The sequence below is a fragment of the Elephantulus edwardii genome, unplaced genomic scaffold (genome assembly GCF_000299155.1).
Source record: "Elephantulus edwardii isolate Elephantulus edwardi_28Jun2011 unplaced genomic scaffold, EleEdw1.0 scaffold00058, whole genome shotgun sequence".
Classification (NCBI taxonomy): Eukaryota; Metazoa; Chordata; class Mammalia; order Macroscelidea; family Macroscelididae; genus Elephantulus; species Elephantulus edwardii.
Genome location: NW_006399808.1, coordinates 10,946,682 through 10,970,443, shown reverse-complemented (window position 1 = coordinate 10,970,443; position 23,762 = coordinate 10,946,682). Strand labels below are relative to the sequence as shown.

The 23,762-nt window shown below is 37.4% G+C and overlaps 1 protein-coding gene and 1 pseudogene across 1 annotated transcript in view; both read right to left on the bottom strand.

Annotated features, from left to right (window-relative positions):
• LOC102858064 (calcium uptake protein 1, mitochondrial-like) overlaps positions 1-23,762 on the bottom strand; it is a 137,897-nt gene that overhangs the window by 84,236 nt on the left and 29,899 nt on the right. The gene's annotated exons all lie outside the window — the stretch shown is intronic.
• Positions 12,666-13,512, bottom strand: LOC102869170 (annotated as a pseudogene).

Sequence of the window (23,762 nt, the reverse complement as noted above, 5' to 3'; positions counted from 1 at the left end):
CCCTCTATGAGGTGGATTGATTCAGTGACTGGGATAATTGGGATGGGAGTATCGGAGACAGTGCGATTGGCACAGGACAGAGCGGAGTTTAGGGCTGTTGTACATAGGGTTGCTATGAGTCGCAATCGACTCGACGGCACATAAAAACAACAACATAAAGAAGTTTACAATTAGTTCAACAAGAAGGTGCTGTGGGAGTTTATGGAGTACAAAAATCTGTTTCAATTACATAAATTTTTCTTGCTTAATTACTCAGTTCTTTTAATTTCTACTGTACTCATATTATCCTAAGTCCTTATCTTGTTAGGCCCACAACATTAAATAGTCAGATTACTATTGCTCCCAGAGAGAGTTTTTTGCATTTCTTTTCCCACACACTTGCTTACACTTTTCCTCACTGAAATGTGCTTCACCTTTTAGAAATAGGTTATGAAGAAAGTGAAACACAGTCTGCAAAAGAAATGGACGTAATTCAGGCTAAAGAAACTTTGAAAATATTTTAACCTCACAGACACTCAAGAAGATAATAAACTCACAAAGGCAGAACAGATTTTTATGACAAATAAACAGAGACCACAAAATGAGTTCTAGAAAAAAACAATCTAACATTGTCTATCAATTCTCCTTTAGTATATTTTTAATCAAAGGTAAGCCCAAGACACCCCAAACAACTGCCAGAAAGCTAAAAGAGAAAAGAGAAAATGTATGACAGAAGTGTGGAACAAAGACCCATCCAGTGAGGCCATCATTCTAGGGCTTTTTTCACCTTCAGAAATAAGTAGGAAGCAAAACATTGACAATTTCTGAGAAATGAAGACAGAAACTTCTATATTTTGGCATGTACTTGGAATGTAATTGGAAAACACCAAGGATAACATCTTAAAGGTTTCTAGAGGGAAAAAACCCCCACCCTTTTCTGTTCACTTAAAAAGGAATGAACATCAGTCTAGCATCAGGTGTCTCCTGAATAAAGCCAGCTACTAGAAGAAAAGCGTGAAGGGATTTTCAAGTTCTGAGAGAGGAAGATTTTAAAAATACTCAAAATAGTATATTTTGTTCAACAACTAAGTTGTTGTTGTTGTGGTTGTTATGTGCTTTCAAGGTGAGTATGACTCATAGTGTGACCCTACGAACAACAAATTTGCACCCTATCTTATCCTGCATCATCCTCTTCATCTCTGACACACGAGACTATTGCTGCAGCCACTGTGCCAATCCATGTCACTGAAGGTTCTCCTCTCTTTCCCTAGGCTTCCACCTTTCCAAGCATGATGCTCCTTTCCAAGGAATGGCCCCTCATAAAAAAAACACCCAAAGTACATGAGATGAAATGTCACCATTCCTGCCTCAAAGGAGCACTCCAGCTGCACCTTCTTCAACACATAGTTTGTACTTTTAACATTACTCTTCACTCACACCACAACTCAAAGGCAACAATTCTTCTTCTGTCATTCTTTTTCATGGTCCAGCTCTCAGAAACACAAAGTGTTTGAAAAGACGATGGCTTGAACTAGGCACCATTAAGTCTTCAAACAAAAATCACTCCTCAGTACTGATGAGTCCTTGACAGCAGACTTTACCTAATATATCTTTTGATTTCTTGACTACAGGATGTTGATTGTGGATCCAAGCAAGATGAAATTATTGACGACCATTTCAATCTTTTCTCCATCTATCATGATGCTGCCTACTGGCAACATCAATTAAGTAGAAGCATAGAAGACAAACATTTACAGTCATATACACAAAGTTTATCTTCCCTGTATCCACCCATTCAAGGGGTGAAGGGAGCCATGTTGATAGTTATAAAAAAAAAAAAAATTAAAATTTTACCCATGAACATAAGATATAAAATTCTTAGGCATTCAAAAAATTTTTAAATGGAAGTTCAATCAAGATAGAAAAGTAATTTAAAAAAGATCACTTATATTAAAAACAATGTATATGAACTTTGTAAGTAAACTAGTATGAAATAAAAATTTTCTTTAAAAAATAATTTATATAATAGCATCAATTATTTTAAATAATGACACCTAACAGATGACACCTAAACAGTCTATAGAGAACATTAAGACATCTTATTAGAATACATTAAGCAATGTTTAAATAGAGAGTAAGCCAAATTAATGAACTGGAAAACTCAAGTGGTCAGGGTCCTTCTTTACCAAAATGGTTTATAGATTTAATGCAACATAATAAACATAATTTTGTTTTTCTTTTTGTAGAAGCTGACAAGTAAATGATAAAACTTAAATGGAAATTAAAATTAAAGAGACAGTTAAGATGGATAAGTCTTGTTCTGTTGTTGTTGCTGATGTGTACCAACTAATTGGAAATGACCAATAGCTGACTTTGTAGTAAGTTTTCAGGGCCAATAAATCACACCAGAGGACAATCCCCACCTTTCTCCTGTGGAACAACTGGTGGACTTGATCCACATATCTTTGAGGTGCCAGGACAACTTGTTACCACTAAACCACCAGAACTCCCTAAGTCTTGCTCTAAGATAATAAAATTCTTTAAGAGCTAAAATAAGACCATTTTTGAGATAGTAATATAACGAACAGAATAGGGTCTGTAAGCAGATCACTAGCAGATGGGCAAATGAGGACAGAGGTAGGAAATTAGAGTAGCAGGGGAAATGACTAGTTTTTTAATAAATGGGATTCCACATAGGAAAAAGTAACAATGCACTCTTTTACACACAATAAAGAAATTTTAGATAGACTAGATCTTCAGTGTAAAATTAAAAATTTGTTGGAAAACAATCTAAAACTCTCATTAAATACATGCTAATCCCCCCAAAAAGCAATACCTATAAACATTTTAAAAGTAAAATTAAAAAGGAATGAAAAGAAAGTCACACAGTAGAGAAGCCTATGCGGCTAAAGCTGGACAGGGTCTACAACATATAAAAAAGATCCTCATCAGTAAAAAAGACAACTCCATAATCAAATGGATTGAGAAATTATGTTATATTCACATGATGGAATACTACATAGCACAGAGGAACAATGATTTTGTCACTCTCTAGCTGTGGTATTGGAGAGGAGTATTGAATATACCATGGACTGCTAAGAAAACAAACAGGTTCACCCTAGAGAAGGTTAAACCAGGCTGCTTCTTGGAGGCAAAGATTCGGAAGTTTCGTCTGATATACTTTGGACATGTTGCAAGGAGGGACCAGTCCTTGGAGAAGGATGTCATGCTTGGGATGGTGGAGGGACAGCACATGAGAGGAAGACCCTCTATGAGGTGTATTGATTCAATGACTGGGGTAATGAGGGTAGGTGAGTCGGAGACAGTGAGATTGGCAAAGGATAGAGCAGGATTTAGGGCTACTGTACAAAGGGTCACTATGTGGCTGACAGTTGATGGCACACAACAACAACAATCTAACTTGGGAGAGATTGGAGAGAATTATGCTAAGTGAACAAACTCAGTCCCATAAAGACAAATACTGTATAAAGACAATTTCTGTAGAATATAAGGATCCAAGGAGGCGAGGGAGGAAGTAAAGAAGTGAGGATGGGAGGGGATGTTGCTGGTTAATCACACGGTCACACAATTTGATGGGTGGAGAGAGGGGTGGGTAAAGGAAATGGGAAAGATTTAGTGTGCAAAACAATGCGTACAAACTTTGTAAGTAAACCAGAATAAAATAAAAATTTTATTTAAAAAAAGAAAATGAATGGGAATGATTGAATATAAAAAAGCAACTCTATAGGAAAATGTGTCATTATTTGTGTCTTTAACAAAAAGTACTTGCAATGAATAAATCATTGAAACTACTAAATTCAATCATTCTATTTCAAGCCTCATTTCTATTAGTAAGTCCATATTTTCCAACTACTATTCTTTCTTCGATATATGACAGGTTTGGAAGTAGGAGTGGCATCTACTTCCTAAATAACATGCTTCTGGAATCTCTATGAATTTAGATAAATGTCGACAGTTGTAGAGGCGTTTCAGGCTTTTTGTTCATAAGGCTGTGCTTGACTCAAAGACAATCAACAACAACAATAACATTTTTTTTCTTCACTGTTTCCAACTTTTGCATTCCAGTCACCAATTATCATTAACGCATCTTGATTGCATGTACAATCCATTTTAAAGGCAAGATTTGGTAAAAATTATCAATTTCTTTCTCTTTGGCTCTAGATGTAGGAGTGTATATTTGAATAATAGTCATATTAATAAGTCTTTAAAATTAGGAAAAGAGTAAGTCAGGGTTATATTCTCTCTACATACCTATTCAATCTGTATGCTGAGCAAATTATTTGAAAAGTTGGACTCTATGAAGAGAAATGTGGCATCAGGGTCAGAGGCAGACTCATTAATAACCTGCATTATGCAATGACACAACCTTGCTTGTTGAAAGTGAGGAGGATTTGAAGCACTTGTTGTAGAAGATCAAGGAATGTAGCCTTCAGTACGAATTGCATCTCAACATCAAGAAAACAAAGATTCTTATCACTGGACCAATAGACCACCTCATGATAGAAGGAGAAAAGATAGAAACTGTCAACAACTCATCCTACTTGGATCCACAATTAACACTCTTGATAGCAGCAGCCAGGAATTCTGAAGATGTATTGCACTGAGAAGTTAGGGACCTCTCAAGATGACTGAAAAATAATTAAGTTAGTTTGAGGACTAAGATGTATCTGATTCAGGCCATGATTTTTCCCTTTACTTGCTAAACATCTGAGAGCTAGACAACTGGGGTAACAGATGCCTCTGAGTTGTAGTGTTGCAGTAGTAAGAGCACTGAACATCCCATGGATGGCCAAAAAAACCAAATAAATATGTCTTGGTGAGGGTGCAGTCAGAGTGCTCGCTGCAGGCAAGGTTGATGAGGTTTTGCCTCACATATTCTGGGCATGCTGCTAGGAAGGGCTATTCTTTGGAGAGGGACATGATGCTGATGCTTGGAAGGGAGGAGGGTTGGTGAAGGAGAGAAAGACCCTTAACCAGGTGGACTGACACGGTGACTGCCACAATGGGCTCTACGGTGTCATGAAGTGTTATGACAAGATTCAGATCTTCATTTCACGATCAGTCAACTTGATGACACCTAACAACAGGAAAATGAGTAAAATACTTGTGAATGCTACAAAAAAAAGGGATGCCCAAATCTGGTGTAGAAACAGGGAAATGTAAACTAAAACTACAATAAGATACAACAAATACCACTATAATCCACAAATTTAACAGAAATGTAAACATGTGAATAACAAAAAAATAAAATATGTGGTAAGAATATCCAATGAAGATGCAAGCATAAACTAGAAAAGAATAAAACATTAACTCAATGTCATCAAGTCAATACTCCTCAATAATTTGGAGAGGTCCCTAATTGCAGACTTGATTTCCGGACTGCTGGAACCAAGGGTATTGACTATGGATCCAAGTAAGATGAAGCTGTTGACAGTTTCAATCTTTTCTCCATCTATCATGATGCTGCCTACAGATCCAGTGATAAGAATTTTTGTTTTCTTGATGTTGAGATGTAATCCATATTTTTCCCCTTCTTTTTCTTTTTTGGTTGTTATTGTGTGCCGCTGAATCAGATCCAACCGGCACAGGAGGAGACTACCCCTCCTTCTCCAGAGAAGCAACTGGTGGATTTGAACCATGCACCTTCAGGATTGCGGCTCAGCTTCTTGCCACTAGGTCACCAGAGCTCCCTTGAGATGCAATCCATATTGAAAGCAGTAGTCTTTGATTTTCTGCAGTAAATGCTTTAAGTCCTCCTCACTTTCAGCAGCAAGGTTGTAAAGTCATTAAAATGAGTGGATTAAGTTAATAACAACTAGACAAATACATGAGTTCATAGACATAAAAGAACAGGTAAATGATCATCATTTATTAGTGGCTACCAGGAAGACATGGGAGCTTGGTGGCTTAGTAGTAAGGATTTGTGCTGTCAACAAAGGTATACAGTTCAGGGGAGCTCTGGTGGCCTAGTGGCAAGAAACTGCATTGCAATCCCAGAGGAACACGGTTCGAATCCACCAGATGCTCTGCCGGAGAAGGAGGCGCAATATCCTCCTGTACCAGTCAGATCTGATTTGACGGTACACATACACAAAATTAAAAAAAAAAACAAACAAAAAAAACCAAAAAACAAAGGTATACAGTTCTAATATGCCAGCTGCTCCTCAGGAGAAAGATGGGCAATCTCCACACTAGTGTGATCTGCTGCCTCTGAAAATCTGCTGGGGGGTTAGCTATGGGTCAGTTCACAACATACCCAAAAAGAGAAGGGAGCAGAAAAGGGACTGGTTACTGTCTCTGGAGTACTCAGTTTCAGTTTCTTGTGATAAAAAAAAAATCACCTAGATATATGTGACACAACCAATCAATGTGACTGATGTCAATGAACGGCACTGTAAAAAGGTGATCTGGTAGATATGGTATGATCTACTTACAACAGCAACAAGAAGAAAATAGGACCTGCTTAAGTACAATCTAACACCTCATGGGACTTGTTTTCATAGTTTCAAGATTGCGGGTCATGGTTTTATGGGACATCAGAGTTAACTGATGTCCCATTATTGTGATTATGGCTTCTGTCCCCCAGTGTTTCTGCTAAGTGTCTGGAATCTAAAGGCTTGCAAAGGCCAGGTTGGTTTTCCTTTCTTCCCATTTCCACCTACAGCTCCTCACTCCTCAATTACAGCCAGACAATGAGATGAAAATACTAGGAGGTGTACTCTCTGCATATTTTTTACAGAGTTTCTATTTGCATTTTTTGGGTGTATTTTGCAAAACATTTTATTTTATTTTTGCACTCAAGGTACAACAGTTTCATCTCTACTTGCTGGGAACAAAAGAATAAAGAGAGTCATGTCAAGAAGGAAGAAATGATTTTCCCTAAGACCAGAAGAACGTAATGGTCCCTACCATTAACAGCCAAGCTGACCAAAGATCTATGATTAAAAGGAGAAATAAACAGAAAAGCTTTTCATTTGTTCTGGGGCATCATGGAGACTAGAAGAACACTTGAAACTTGTCCTAAAATAATACTTAAATCTTAAACCAAAAATACTTGCTGAAGTCTTTATAAAACTGAACAATACATAAATGTCTACCTTCAATATTGTGTTAATAACTATCAATCTGAGTTCAAAAACAACTCAAGAGATTAGATAGGCACTTTAGGAGGCAGTGGATTTATGTTAATTGAGGAGGTACAATTCAGAAAATGAGAGAGAGAATGGTTGCACAGTTTGAAGGCTGGAATCAATATCACTGAATTGTATGTGGAGAAATTGCTGAATTAGTTGTATGCTATATCGTATATATTCTCAACAAAAGCAAAACATAAATATAAGTTTAAAAAAGAAAGATTGTAAGTATGGTGATGATAATCTTTCATAAACTGAAAGATTCAACATAAACTTGATACATCGATTAAAAGAGATACATTAATAAATTAGACCACTGTACAACAGAAACATGATGTGAGCAACAATTATAAGTCATATACACACAACACACACACACACACACACAAACATATAATTTTAAACTTCTAATTGTCACACTTTATAAAAGTAAAAGCAGGCATGATTAATTTTAAGAATGTATTTCATTTAACAAAATAAATAGAACAACATCATTTTAACATTAAATCAATATAAGAAAATATAAAACCTCAAGTTCATCGTCAGAGTCAGAAGTGACTTCTAGCTGAGCCTCCCATAGGTTTTGAGAGGTTATAAATCACTCAGGTGAAGACTATCCATCTTTCTCACATAAACACAGAGAGAGGTATTTTACTTTTTAACTAATGCTTTCATTGACAATAACAGATATAATAACTGAATGTGAAAGTTAAAAACTAAGAGGGATTGATAGGCGAAAAGTAAGGCATTGGTGATAAAAATGATGCCAGAAAACAAACAATATGGATTAATAAGAATGGGGAAGAGAGAAAAGAAAAAAATCTACAGAGAACGTAGGTGAAGGGAATAGCAGTAATGGGTTGTTTTATCTATTAATAGTAAATTTTGGCTATGAATAACTAAAAAGCCAGAAAGATTTGTGAAGTTTTACTTCAATAAAACTGATTAAAATTTAAAAATTATGTCAAAGAATGCACAATAGAATTTTGCAAGAGCAATAACTTATTTATCACAAATGCCTTTTTATTTTCCAAATAAACAACAAATAAATAGGTATATTTTTTATTTTAAAATTTTATTATTTTTTATATGTGTACCATCAAATTAGATCTGACCGGTACAGGAGGAGATTGCCCTTCCTTCTCCAGCAGAGTATCCAGTGGATTCGAACCACATACTCTGGGACTGCAGTGTAGCTTCTTGCCACTAGGCCACAAAAGCTCCCTAAAATATATATTTCAGATAGATAGATAGATACTCTAGATATTATATATATTTCTTTTAAAAAAAACAATCAGCAACTATGCATCTGGATCTTGTAAAAAGACTGCCCAGGTATTGAGTTTATCTACAGAAAGAGATAATGGAGAAGATAGCAGTAAGGACATGGCCAAGTGTTGAGTGCAAAAGAGATTATCAACTGCTCACTTCAAACAGGTGTTGAAGAAAATTAAATCACATTCACAGTACTCAATATATGACTTTGAGTATATCCCACCTGAACCTAAGAGATCATCTCAAGAATATAATTGAAGCATCAAACCAACAATGAGATATCATCTCACCCCAGTAAGAATAGCAAAATTTAACAGAACAGCAAGCAACAAATGCTGGCGAGGTTGTGGAGAAACTGGAACCCTTATTCATTGTTGGTGGGAATGTAAAATGGTGCAACCACTGTGGAAGGCAGTGTGGCGTTTTCTCAAAAAAGTTGCAAATAGAGATACCATTTGACCCAGCAATTCCACCACTGGGAATATACTCCAAAGAGACAATAACTGCCATCCAAACAGATATATGGACACCCATGTTTATGGAGGCTTTGTTCACAATAGCAAGGTGTTGGAAAACAACTTAAGTGCCCATCAACAAAAGAATGGATAGAGAAGCTGTGGTATATTCACACAACGGAATACTATGCTGCACTGAAAAACAAGGAACTCATACATTATTTAAAATGGGTGACCCTGGAGGACATTATGCTGAGTGAAATATCTCGGTCACAAAAAGACAAATACTGCATAGACTGACATCAGGGTTGGGTTAAGACTGAGAAAAATTGGATAAATTATGTATATTGCATTGAAACAAATGAGAGAGAGAAGAGTTTAAAAGCGATATATGATAAGTTATTATGGTTACAAGAGTCCAGAATGAAGGTTGCATAGTGGAGTGTACTCGGGACAGGGGGGGAGGATTATATACCAATGAAGGAATTTTTCTTTTAGTTTTCAGAGAGAAGAGTTAACTAGGAGGGAGGGGTGGGCATGGAGAAAAGCACAACAATGAATGACCGGAAATCCAAAATCTCTGTAAATGTTCATTAAAATTAATAAAATTTTTAAAAATGTTATAAATGATGCATTGAACACAAATAACTTAAGGTAACAATACTTTTGGGATACATAAAGAAACAGAAGGTCATTAAGAAGAAGAAAGCAAGAAACAATAAAAATTTTCTCTACAATATATAGTGGTTAAAGACAATGGAAGAAATGCTGAAGTAAAAAAGTGGAATAGAAAATGTCAGAGAGGCTCAAGGAGAAAAAGTACTAAAAAAGACTTAGAAAACCAAAATAAAGAACAAGCTTGGCATTTCTCAAGTTGAAAGAACTGGTGGTGAAAAATCTTTTTCTTGATGTTGAGCTGCAATTCATATTGAAAACTGCATCCTTAATCTTCTGCAGCAAACACTTCAGGTCTTCCTCAGTTTCAGCAGCAAAGTTGTGTCATCTCCATAACATAGGTGGTTGATGAGTTTTCCTTCAATTTCTAATGCCACATTTTTCCTGATAAAGTCCAGCCTCCCAAATGATTTGTTCTGCATATAGATTGAAACAGTATGGAGAAAAGACACATCCTTGACATACCTCTTCCTTGATTTTGTACCATCTAGCATTTCCTTGCTCTGTTTGGACAACTGCTTCCTGGTCTGGAGAAAGGATACAACACCAAGGCACATCTTTCTTAATTTTAAATCATGTAGCATTTGCATAAAAGTTTCTTGGTAAAGGTATAGGTTTTCACATCACTGAACACTATGCTGTTTTTCCTAAGGTGCTTCATATGTTTCCTGAACTGTTCTTCAAAGAACTTCTACAGTAATTAAAGTTGTTGATTGCCTTTGAATTGAACACGACTTACAGCAAACCTACGAACAAAAGGTCTGAAGCCCCTCTACAACTATTGATATTTATCAAAGCTCATAGAGTTTCCAGAGGTATATAATTTAGGAAGTGGATGCCATTTCTGCTTCCAAATCTGTCATAGTATGTTATCGTTGTTTTGTGCTGTTAAGTTGCCTGCGATGTATTGTGGCCCTATATACAGCAGCTCTGAACCCTGCCCTGTCCTGAGCCATTCTAACTAATTCTTTTTTTTCCTATATTTTATTAATTTTCATAAACATTTACAGAGATTTTGGGTTTCCATTCATTCATTGTTGCACTATTCTCTCTACCCTCCTCCCAGTTTGTTCTTGTCCAAATGCCACAGTGCTTGTCAAAGCCAGTTCTGATTAATCTTCTTTGTCAGTGTGTCCTTTGCCATTCCCTATCACTCCTCCCTGAGAGAGACTTCACCCTGAGTCATAAGGAAAAGGGGATGGCATATTCTCTTAGCTACTTTCTGCTGAAAAGGGACGCTGTGGGTTTCAGGGTGAAGATCTTCTAACTAATTCTGACACACTAACCCCTATCGTCCCAGTTACTGTATCAATCCATCTCATCCAGGGTCTCCCTCTCCTGTGCTGTCCGTCCACCCTTCCAAGCATGATGTCCTTCTCAAGGATCGATCTCTCCTGGCCACATGCCCAAAGTAAGTGAGGTGGTGCTTCAAAATCCTAGCCTCCAAAGAAAGTTGATTTCACCTTCTCCAAGACAGACCTATTTGTTTTCTTGGCAGTCATGACTCTTCTCCAGCACCACAACTCGAAGGCATCTATTCTTCTTCTGTCATCCTTAGTCACTGCCCAACTCTCTGAATCATAACAAGTAATTGAGAAGATCATGGCCTGGATTAGGTGCACCTTTGTATCTAGACTGCCGTGGTTGCTCTTCACTACTCTGGAGAGGTCCATGACAGATTTTCCCATTGAAATTTGTCTTCTGATTTCCTGACTCCTGGTGTTAAGAGTGTTGACTGTGGATCCAAGCAAGCCGTAATTGCTAATAACCTCAATCTCTTCTCTATCTAATATGGTGCTGTCAATAGGCCCAGTGGTGAGAATCTTTGTCTTCTTGATGTTGAGCTTCAATCCATGTTGAAGACTACAGTCCTTGCAGTACTTGGTATGATACGGACACCATTATCCTTCCTTTTTATTATTGAGAGAGCGGAGGCTCATGAGATTTTATTATATTTTGAATTTGTCTTGTACTCTTATAATGATTGCAGTTGCTTCTCCTTTTTGTGATTACAAACCTCAACTAATATGAAAAGGTTTCAATACTTTTATTTTAAAAATTGATAAAATGTATACAGAAAATTACTAAGAATATGGAAGACGGTAGATTAACAGTTGTCTAGAGACTGACTGGTATATATATGTGTGTTAAAATTCATCAAACACTTTAAATATGTGCTGTTTATTGTATATTAATTGTATATCAATAAGGAAGTTTCACTGATGCACAATAAATGTCAGAAGTTACCACAAACAAAATAAAAAGACTGGCCATAGACTGGGAAAAGATATACACAATATATACAGCAGATGTAAATTGCTATGACATAAAAATAATGGTAAATGATTGTATGCATAGGAATCAAACTGATTACATTCGTGGAAAGAATCACTGGAGAAGCTCAGTATTAGCTGTGAAAACCAACCCAGGTGCTCAATGTGGGACAGACCACCAACTACTCATATGCAAGTTCAATCTGAAGTTGAAGAAAATTAAATCCATGGGAACCAAAATTTAAGCTTAACTCTATCCCATTCAAATTTTAAAACCATCTCAGGGACAGGTTTGAGGCTGGGCACCAATGAGCATAGACCAAATAGCTGTAAGAAGATATTAAGAATATTGTCCATGAAGAATGCAAAAGATCATTACAAAGGCTGAAGAGGAAGAAAAGACCAAGATGGATGTCAGATGAGAATATTGCAATAGAGCGCCGAGAAGCCAAAGCTAAAGGAAGAAATCAAGACATTAAAAAGCTGAACAGAAAATTTCAAAGGACAGCTTGAAAAGACAATGCAAGATACTATAATGAAATGTGTAAAGAGCTGGAGTTAGAAAATCAAAGGGCCAAACTCACTTAGCATTTCTTTTTTTTTCCATTCTAAAGAGCTTTAATAAATAAAAGCCCACTGTTTCAAAGAGACTACCAAGGAGTCCCACTGTGCTGGTGGAAATTTACACAAAGAGGAAGGGGAACCAAGGTTAATAACCATTATTTTAAAGCTGAAACACTGCTTCTTCAACCATTCAGAAAGTCACTTAATGATACAGATAGGTATGAGAAAAATGGAAGTCCATACTTGCCTTTTATATACAACACTGGGCAAGTAAATGCCAATTGCACTATTTAGGAATGACTTGCTAAAACATTGAAAAAATGAAAGACTTCATCCTTGTCATAGACTGCCACTTCTGTGGAACATTCAGTGCACATGACTGGGGTGGTAAATTTCTTCTCCTTCTGTCTCTGCCTGTTTTACAGCATCTCCGTGAGTAGATCGCATCTTTTTATGGCACCATCTTTTTTTCTTGTTTTCTGGGATTAGAATCTCTTCTTTATTGACAGAACAATTCATCACAAACATTGCTCTATATTGAATTTTATATGATTCATGCCTTTGGCAGTCAAGGCACAGTGTGGTCATGCAGGCTGGGCAATTCAAAACAGCATCACTATTAGGTACAGGCTGTTGTTGATGTGGCCGTTGTAGTCCAAATCCATGACAGCCTCTTCTCTGTGCATCAACCCAAGCCTGATCCTTGTTATCCTTTTCAGGATCGTAAAGTAATTCATCATTTGTTGGAATCCGGTGTCACTTCTTTTTTTTCTTGGTCACCTGTGCTGCTTTGTCTTCATCCTCAGAATCAGAATCAAAATAGATATCATCATAGTATTTTGTCAGAGCTGCTCCAGTTTTCCCATTTCCTGAGGAAGATCCTGTTTCCAGAGAGGATAACTTGTCCTCCATTGTCTTTATGGTGGAATTTAATTCTGCTTCCGTTTCTTTTTCAAATTCATCTTCACTCGATGATTCACTTTCTCCAGTGAGACATTCTCTGATGAGTTTTCGTTTTTGGTCAGGGGTTCCATGTAAAAGCACATCCACTTCATCTTCAGAGCTGCTTAGAGCCGGCTCCTCGTCGCTGGGCTCTTCAACAGCGTAGGGGTCATAGTCTTCTGATAACCGGCTCATGGCTGCCTGCAGCAGTCGACAGAGTCGGCCTAGCATTTCTTAAGCTTAAGGAACTGAAGAACAAATTCAAGCCACAAATGGTAATACTTAAGGATGCTTTGGGTAATAGTGTTAAATGATCCAAGAAGCATTAAAAGAAGATGGAAGGAGTGTACAGAGTCACTGTACCAGAAGGAATTGACTGAGACAGAATAGTTTCATGAAATAACATATGAGCAAGAGCCTGTGGTGATGAAGAAGGAAGTTCAAGTTGCTCTGAAAAGAACTGGCAAAAAACAAGGTTCCAGGAGTTGATGGCATGTCAATTGATCTATTTCAACAAACAGACGCTGCCCTGGATGTGCTAAGTTGTGTCAAGAAATCTGGAGGACAACCTGCTGGCCAACTGACTGGAAAAGATCGCTATTTGTTCACATTCCAAAGAAAGGTAACCTGACAAGAGTGCGGGATTATTGAACAACATCATTAATATCACATGTAAGCAAGATTCTGCTGAAAATTATAAAAAAATGACTGGAGTAACACGTCAACAGAGAACTGCTAGATGTGCAGGCTGGATTTAGAAGAGATCGTGGTACTAGGGATATTATAGCTAATATTAGATGGATCTTGGCAGAAAACAGAGAGTACCAGAGGAATGTCTATCTGTGCTTCACTGACTATGCAAAGGCTTTTGACTGTGTGGATCACAACAAGCTGTGGCTCACTCTGAAAAGAATGGGAATCCCAGAACATTTGGTTGCGCTTATGTGAAACCTATACTTGGACCGAGGCAGTCATCAGAACAGAGCAAGAAGATACTACATGGTTCAAAATTGGGAAGGGAGTCAGTCAGGAATACATTGTCTCCATACCTTTTCAATCTGTGGGCAGAACAGATCATTCACAACACTGGGCTGTACAAGGAGGAATGTGGCATTAGGATTGGTGGAAGAGTCATCAATCAACAACCTGCATTATACAGATGACACAACCCGGCTTGTTGAAACTGAGGAGGACCTGAAGCACTTGTTGCAGAAGGTCAAGGACTGTAGCCTTCAATACGGATTGAGGCTCAACATCAAGAAAACAAAGATTCTCACCACTAGGCCAACTGGTCGCATCAGTATGGATGGCGAAGAGATTGAGATAGTTAACAGTTTTAGTTTGCTTGGCTCCACAGTCAACACTCTTGGTACCAGCAGCCAGGAAATCAAGAGACGAACTGCATTGGGAAAGTCAGCTGTCAGGAACCTCTCCATAGTACTGAAGAGTCAGGCTAGTAACTAAGGGGCGCCTGATCCGGGCTATAGTCTTCACAATTGTGTGCTATGCATCGGAGAGTTGGACAGTGACTAGGGATGATAGAAAGAATATTGATGCCTTTGAGCAGTGGTGCTGGAGAAGAGTGTTGGATATACCATGGACTGCTAGGAGAACAAACAGGTTTGTCCTGGAGAGGGTGAAGCCGGGCTGCTCCTTAGAGTCAAGGATTCTGAAGCTCCATCTCACATACTTTGGGCATGTTGCAAGGAGGGACCAGTCCTTGGAGAGGGACATTATGCCTGCGAGAGTGGAGGGACAGTGCAGGAGAGGAAGACCCTTGATGAGATAGATCGATTCAGTGATTGGAGTAGTGGGAGTAGGTGTGTCAGAGACAATGAGATTGGCACAGGACAGAGCAGGGCTCTTGTACATTGGGTCATTATGAGTCGCAAGCGACTTGACAGCACATAACAACAACAATAGAAAGAAAGAATAAAAGAAAAATGGACTGAGACTATAAACAGTCAATAGATATGTGGAGATGACAAACCTTATCCGTTGTAAATTAAATGTGAACTAAAACAACAAAATATATCATTTACTGTCATCAGTGGAAATGTAAAAAAATCAATAGTATGTATTTTCAGAAATTAGAAAAGTCCCTTTTGTTCTTGAAAAGAATGTAAATTACTGCATGCACTCTGAAAATTAATCTGGCAATGTCTGAAAAAAAATTTAAGAGAAATGTAGCCTTTAGGCCAACAAGTCCATTTCTAGGAATATGTTAAAGATAACTTTTTACAGACATCACCCAGTAGATATACAGAAGTATACAGAATAGTTTAAAATAGTAAAAACTGTCAACCTGAGTTACATTATTGATCTCAAATATTTATCTTTCCTTCCTTGATATTTTCAAGGAAAATACTTTGACTTTGGGTTATCATATAACTTGGTTTGGCCAGTGGGATACTAGTAGTTAAGACACACACAAAAAACTTGGTATGTGCTTCTGAGTTGGTCTGCTCTCCTGCAGGTCTGCCATCTGTACCTGTCATCAGTATTCATGATATCCTATCCTGAACAGTGCAAGAAGTGAAAACAAATTGATAAACTGGCAGATTGACAAATGTGGTCTGTAAAGCAGAGCTGCCCTGGCCTAGATTGGTCAACTCTTCAGTTGTGGATAGAGCCCAGCTCACATGACCTATAGATGCAAGATCCAGACAAATGCTTATTTTATGCCAAATACTTTGTGGTCAGTTGTTAAGCAGCAATAGCGAAGTGATAAAATTAGAAACAAATGAAAGAATAGATAAAAAATAGACTATGGCATGTTTACATACATTATATTTCCAACTATATAGCAGTGAGCATAAAAGATCTCTGTCCATTAAATATATAACCAGTTGCTAAGCTCATTCTGGCTCATGATGTCCCTATATGGATCAAAATACAAATGTGCTCTACAAGGCTTTCAGTGGCTGCTATGAAAGACAATTGCTAGGCCTTTCATCCAAGATGCCTATAAGTTCAATAGTTCATTGCCACTGAGTCAGAACCAACTTACAGCTGACCCTCCAGCAGGTTTTCAGAGGCTGTAAATCACATGGGAGGAGAGTGTTCATCTTTCTCTCTCAGAGCAACAGATGGATTCAAACTGTGCCTTTGGGTTGGCAGCACACTTCTTACCCACTAGGACACCACAGCTCCCTAAGTAGTACAGTTGAGCTTAACCTTCAATTTTTCATCTCAGTAGCCGAATGTAGTACCATTCACGTCATACATAGGTACGTACAAGTGGTCCTACTTAACATATAAAGAAATTCTTGGGAAGCAGAATACATTAGGATATGCCACAGTAGTCAAAGTAATAATACCTCAGTGGCTCACAACAATGAAGGTTTATAGGCTGCTTATCAGTAGGAACCCTGGAGATGCAGTGAGTCAAACACTGCTGCAATTCCAACAGTGTTTGGAATCCACTAGACATTCTGTAGGAGAAAAATGAGGTAGTCTATTTGTATAAAGATTTACAGCCTTGGAAATCCTGGGGGGACAGCTCTACTCTGTCCTATAGGGTCACCCTGGGATGGAATCAACTTGATGGCAGTGGATTTGGCTTTATGCTAGACCTCTATCACAGGCTGGCTGTGATATCAGTGTTAATGTGACACTCAAGCTAATGGCACAGTACTTTCTATTTGGAACATGGCGGTTATTAAAGAGAGTAAACCATATATTTGACTCTCACAGGTGTTTGTATTAACATAATAAATATATTTTCTGCTCACATTTCACTAGCCAGAGAAAAATCATATGGCCAACTCCAAAGTTGAGTGATAAACATAAACACGTTAGGGAATGACAATAAATATATTAAAGTTGCATAGTTCTCAACAGCATTGAAAAACACTAAATTTAGGATAGGTCATCTCTACAATCAAAGGAAGAAAAAAAATATAGAGATAAGAAGAGATGTGCAAATATAACTATAAAGGTTTACTTCCAAAAAAGTTAAAATTAAAACAGGTGAGAAACATGGCTGTTAAAATTTAAGAACATTGAGTAGATACTAATGAGTAATTTTTTTTTAAATTTTCTATATTTCTTGTATATTTTGGAAAGAAGATATGGCTGATATTTAAACAAGTTGTTTCAATCTTGAGGATAAAAATACAAATAAAAGGATGAAAGAAAAGCTGTTCAAATGGTATATAAGTAGAGTGCTCGTGCCTCCCTACCCACTATACCTCATGCATTTAATCTCTATCCTTCTGTCACCTGCTTAGATAATTAAAACCATTTGAATGTAAGCCATCCTAATGCTAAAACAAACCAATTCATCAAGAAAACAACACAGTATCATAAATCACTAAACATGCCACTTCTGCTTAAATAAGTCAAGGCTGGTCTATGATGAGGCAATTTCACTTCAGTGAGAAGACTTGACATTATGTGTGTGTGTGTGTGTGTGTGTGTGTGTGTGTGAAACATGTTTATATGTTTAGCAAGTTTCATTATTCTAGTTTTGCTAGAAAATCAATGCTATTTTCTTGAATTGTCACTGATTAACAAATTCAGATTTCCTAAATTATGACAGACAATAAGGAACCTCTAAGCCAATTCATAATTGTACAAAGCCCAATTTTTCTGGCTCACATATATTTATTATATACTAAAAAATATATCACATCATAACTTCAGGTGATATAAGGGCATTACCTTGGTCTTAAGTGTTAAATTTTCTTTTAGCCAGAGTACAGAGTCAAAAGGGTCAAATCAGCTTATTTCTTAGAAACTTTGACAAGCAGACTGTATCTTTCTCAGCCTTTATACTAAGTGGTTCAATTTCAAATTTAAGCAGTATCTCATATACTTTATAAACTTTTGGGTATAGGCCTGATACATCAGATTGATACACAGAAGTTATGAAAATAAATATGGTTCACAATCCAAGCCACACTAGTGATTTGGTATCTAAATCCAATACTTTTCTCTGGATAAAACTATACTCATTCACTCTTTCACTACTGTAAAGTCAACAGAATGACCCACCACTGGGTTTCCAAGGTTGCAAATCTCAACAGCAGGAAGCTGCCAACCTTTCACTCGCAGATGTGCTGGCAGTTACAGATTGTCACTGAAATGGGCCTTCTGATTAGCAGCACAACACACTACAGACTATGCCACAAGGTCTCCTTGGATTATCACTAGACAATAATTTCTAAAGCTTTAACAGATGTAAGAACAATTTAGCTTGACCTGCCCATTTAACTTTTTCTCCCTCTAATGGTGTTGATTTTTGCTGCTTTTGGAAGGTGGTCCTGTTGATCAAGTAAAGGAAGTTTCCCCCTCAAGATGAGTGTCCTTGAGCCTATGCCTAGGGTGGAAGTCTACTCAAAGGAATTGGCTTTAAACCCCGCAGGAGGGGAGGAGACTGCTGGCAGAGGCCTTGGAGACTCCACTCTGGGAGTCTGACTTTTTGCTGCTTTTGGATAGTGGTCCTGATGGGCAAGTAAAGGGAAGTTTTGGGGGTTGTGTTTGATGTGTATTACTGCTCTTTTCCCCCCAAGAGTGGGTGTCCTTGAGCCTTTGCCTAGGGTGGAAGTCTGCTCAAAGACGTTGGCTTTACAACCCTGCAGAGCCCCCCTAAAAATGAATTTTTGAATGAATATTCCTTGAATGACACAGCAATCTTTTGTCTGTTTGATGAACTGAAAAATTTAATGTTGCTATAATGCTGCACAGTGTTCCACAGTCATGTCAAATACCATAATGGTTACCCATTATGTACAGTGTTGGGATGAGCTTCCAGACTGATTTATTCTGGGAAGCAAGAGTGGTATCCACTTCCTAACCTAGATGACTCTGGAAACTCTACAAACTCTCTAAACTCTATAAATGTACAGAAATGAATAGAGTTCTGTACAGAAATGATGTTAGTTACAGAATAAAGTTTAGGTCTTTTGTGCAAAACTTACTCCGAGTCATATTCAACTTGAGGACACTTAACCACTGCTAAGTGAAACTAGTCCTTTTCTATCTGGAGAAACTCTTCCACTTTGTACATCACTCTTTGTCAATGTGCAGTATGAAGTAACCTGGGTTGCTGTGATGCTGAACCTTGTACTATAGGGGTATCAAATACTAGAATGGTTTACCAGTGTGGACAGTGTTTGGTGGAGTTCCCAGTTGTAAAACAGGTTTGGAAGCAGGAGTGGCAGCCACTTCCTAAACCACATGCTTCTGGAAACTCTATGAACTTGGAGAAATGACAATACTTGTGGAAAGGCATTAGGTCTTTTGTTATAGAGTTGCTATGAGTTGTGCTCAACTTGACGGCAATCAACAACAACAAGAACAACAACAACAACAACAATGGTGTTGATCACATGTTCTGAAGTTATGTGTATCAGGAGATTAAGCGAACCATAGCAAAAACAACAATAATAATTGAAGGTGGTGGTTAGCTTTTACTCATTGCCTGCTGTGCTTTAGCCACTGTGATTATTTGCTGTTGTTATACACCACTGAGTCGGAACCAAGTCATAGCTGACCCTCTAGTGTTAGAAGGTGAAAATCGCATGGAAAGAGATTGCCTATATTCTCCCTAAGGAGCAGCTGGTGGATTCAAACGGTGTGTCTTTGGGTTGGCAGTACAACTCCTTTCCACTAAGCTACAGAGCATGCATTATTATTTAATTCCATTCTCCTTTCCTTTCACCAGGCACTCCTGCCACAGCTGTACCAGAGGCAGTGCATGCTCTGTAGAGTGCAACAGCCTCTTCACACCAGTTATCTCTGACTGGCTACCCTACCAGCATCCACCCCCTAGGCTGGCAAAGACATGATCCCTAGCCAAGCTGACTAACAAAGGATCCCATGAGATCAGCAGAAACACTGTCACAAGTTGAGTGCGCTATCCTTCAACACCTCCAAGGCCAGAAGAGGTGTCACATGTGGCCCAGCTCATAAGCCATGGTGCACCAGCCACACAGCAGATGAAAAGAAACCCTGGCTCCTGCTGGACTGGCAGGCACACACCATCCCACACCGGACCTCTTGTCTCCACTTACCACAGCAGCCACAGTATCACCAACCAGGTGCTCAGTCCACTCCCCTCCAAAGGGCCCTTTCTCCTCTTACTTTTCACATTTTGCTTTGCTTGCTCCCTACGCTGTTCAGTTTCCCCACCCAGCCCCCTGCAATATCTTCTGCTTTCTTTTCCCTGCAGTGATGCCTTGCATCTTTTCCCTCTTTATTCTTTTCTCTCTAATTTGCATTTATATCCTAGTTCTCCTTCATTTTGTTCCCCTCCCAGTTTTAGTTTTCCTGTTTTCTTTTAGTGTCCAATCTTGTTTTGGTTTCATGGCTTTTATCCTTTTCTTTTTCCATCTGACAACAGACAACAACAGTATCCAGTCACACTTACACATGCACCTTCAACCATCCGGAAAGACTAAAGTTCACTGCGGGTCCACCTGAACAATGAAAGACTGCAGCCAACAGCACGAGAACAATCTGCTTCCAACTGCTCTACACACACTAAGAGTTGCAAACACACTGCCATCCTCTATCGTACCCAACAGGAGACAGGATTTGATTCACATGCCTTTGAGTTGGCAGTGTAATGCCTTATCCACCCACCAGAGCTCCAGTACAGAAAGGTTTGATTAGACACTGTAATTAATTACATTAATCAACTGTAATTTATGTTATTAAGCAAAATATGAACAAATGACTGAATGAAAACCCAGTGATTTTTCAAGTTTTCACTCAAATAGAAAAATAAAATTCTATAAAAAGATTTTTTTCCTTCTCCTAGTTTCAAGTCTTTAGTATTTTTTCTGATATTTTCCTAATTTTTTTTAATTCATTGTTGCACATTTGAAAATATTCTTTTCAAAAACTATTTCAATGGCCCAAATAAAAATATAAAAGTTCTAGTATTTTAATGTGGAGAGCTCTAAAGAAGAAAATAAATTTGCAATATTTTATGAGTTTGTAATAGCTAAACAGTAGTGTATAAAATCAAAGATCACAAAAATATAAACAAGATAGAAAACTAAGATCTCCCAATGATTGAATTATAACATATTCACACTACAATGTCACAGATCCAACTACCAACAGTAAATGGTAAGTCACTGACAAAAGAAGTAAAATGTAATGTGCCCCAAATAAATATTAGCTCCTAAAAAAAAAAACCAGCTCCTGTTAGAAATATTTTCCACAAGACAGTATATATCTGAATTTTCTAAATATGAAAGCTTTTAATTGTGGAAGTGATGCATCACATCATGAAGAATTGTTCCTTTAAGACAAACATGCATTTCTATATATAAATGCCTACAGGAGATGTATAATTATTTAGCATGCATAAGTAACATTAATATATAAAATAAACACTGCTTATCAGTAATACATATTTTTAAAAATTACCACTATTTTGAAGGTGCTCAGTTTTCATAATCTTTGCACTAAAAGCATAAGATAATGAGTGATACAATTTTTAGAAAGGTAATACTCTGACCTACGTATTTCATATGGATACAGCACACACACAGTGTTGGTTATGCTCCACAGGGGTTGGTAAATTTTTTCCATAAAAGAAGATAATAAATATTGTACGTTTTGCAGGTCACCTAAAGGTCATTGTTGCTACCACTTAACGCTATCTTGAGCACAAAAGCTGCCATGGACACCATCAATGAATGAATACAGCTACTTGGGTGTTTTAATTTTATATCATTTTCAAATATTACAGAATATTATTCTCTTGATATTTTTTCAACAATTAAAAAATATAAAAAGTTCTTTGCTCATGGGTCCAACAAAAACTGGTGGCTGACCGTGACCTGTAAGCCACTGTTCTATACTAAGTGGCACTGTGGTGAGAATGAAGATAAAGGCAAAAGATGAAGTCCTAGACTGAAGAAACTCAGTAACTGGAAGAGAAAAAAGGAATGCAAAAATAGTTTTAAAATATATGCATGGCACATGTTTCAGTACATGTCTCAAACTAAAAGAGTTTTAGGTAACAATTATTAAAGGATGTGAAAGGTCATCCTAAAAAGAATATGGACTCCTGGACAAATACGATTTTTGTCTTCCCCTCTAATACCCAGAACTTCCATCTGTACAAAATCACATCAGGATTAATATGGGCAATCACAGGGGAAAGGTAGAAAGGAAAAAAGGATCTTCATTGCAAGGGTACACTTTGCTGTAAAGGTGAAATTTATCTAGAAAGACTTTTAAAAACTAAAACCACCAACCTTCTACAATGCTGCCTCCCAAATCATTGGTTAGATATGAAGACCTAGTTCCCAATAGGACAAGGGCCATTTAAACCACAAAGGTGGAAGGAACTGCCCCACACCCCAATTCTACAGACCCCAGAAACCCATGACATAAAGTTTATGAGCACACCAAGAAACACAAAATATATTTTGCTCCTTTTATTCTCTCTCTTCTTTAGCTATAAGAAACCTCAAACCAAACCTACTGTTGCTGAGCTATTTCTGACTCACAACCACCCCCCGCTGGTTTTATGAGAAGTATTGCCCACCCTTCTCCTTTGGAGTGGCTGGTGAGTTCAAACTGTCAACCTTTCAGTTAGCAACCTAAAAACCAACCTTTCAGTTAGCAACTATGTCACTAGGGCTCCTTTACTTAGCTACAGCTACTCTAATTTTGAGAGTATATTCAGTACAAAAGTGTCCTTTTTAGTTTTTCACTCGGAAACTCATCAATCTTTCACTCATTTTAAAACTTTCATTTTAGGGTTTCAAGAAGTCTGTGCTCCAGGATTATTTTTTAATTGTTCTAAAACGAAAATTTACAAATTTAGAACTGTTAGGTATCCTGGGATACAGTATATGTGAAAGACATGACAAAACATAAGCAAATAGCTACAGCCCAGCTATTTGAAGGTAGAAATTCTAGGTATTAAAAGAATCTACAGCTTTACTTACGTGCTTTTTAACCTACATAGTGATAATATTCATATATTACTTTTATTGCATCAACACTTATAGATATTCCTGCTCAGGAGCAAGGAAAAATGTAGCCATATTTTCTACTGAATCTCATTTTAATACATCAGATTGTGATTATCATCTTAGAAGAAAATCAATTCATTTTTCTGCTATGGAATGTACTTGGCATATTTAACTACCCTAAGACTTTAGAAAAATTAAGAAACAAAAGATTAAAAAAGTAATGTAAATTAACTTTGTAAGTAAACCAGTATAAAACAAAACACTGAAAGAAATAAAAAAAAAAACCCCAAAACAACAAAACCATACTACCAATGTTCTGCCTGCGTATTACACACATAAAAGTGCTATGAAATGACCCATTTACTTAGATCATAAACTAATAAAATTATACTTATGGAGGGGGAAAAAGTAAACTCCAATTAGAATATAAAATTGAAGCAATCCAAATATATAATAATTTTCAATAATATCAAAATAATCTTCCTTGAATAGCTAATT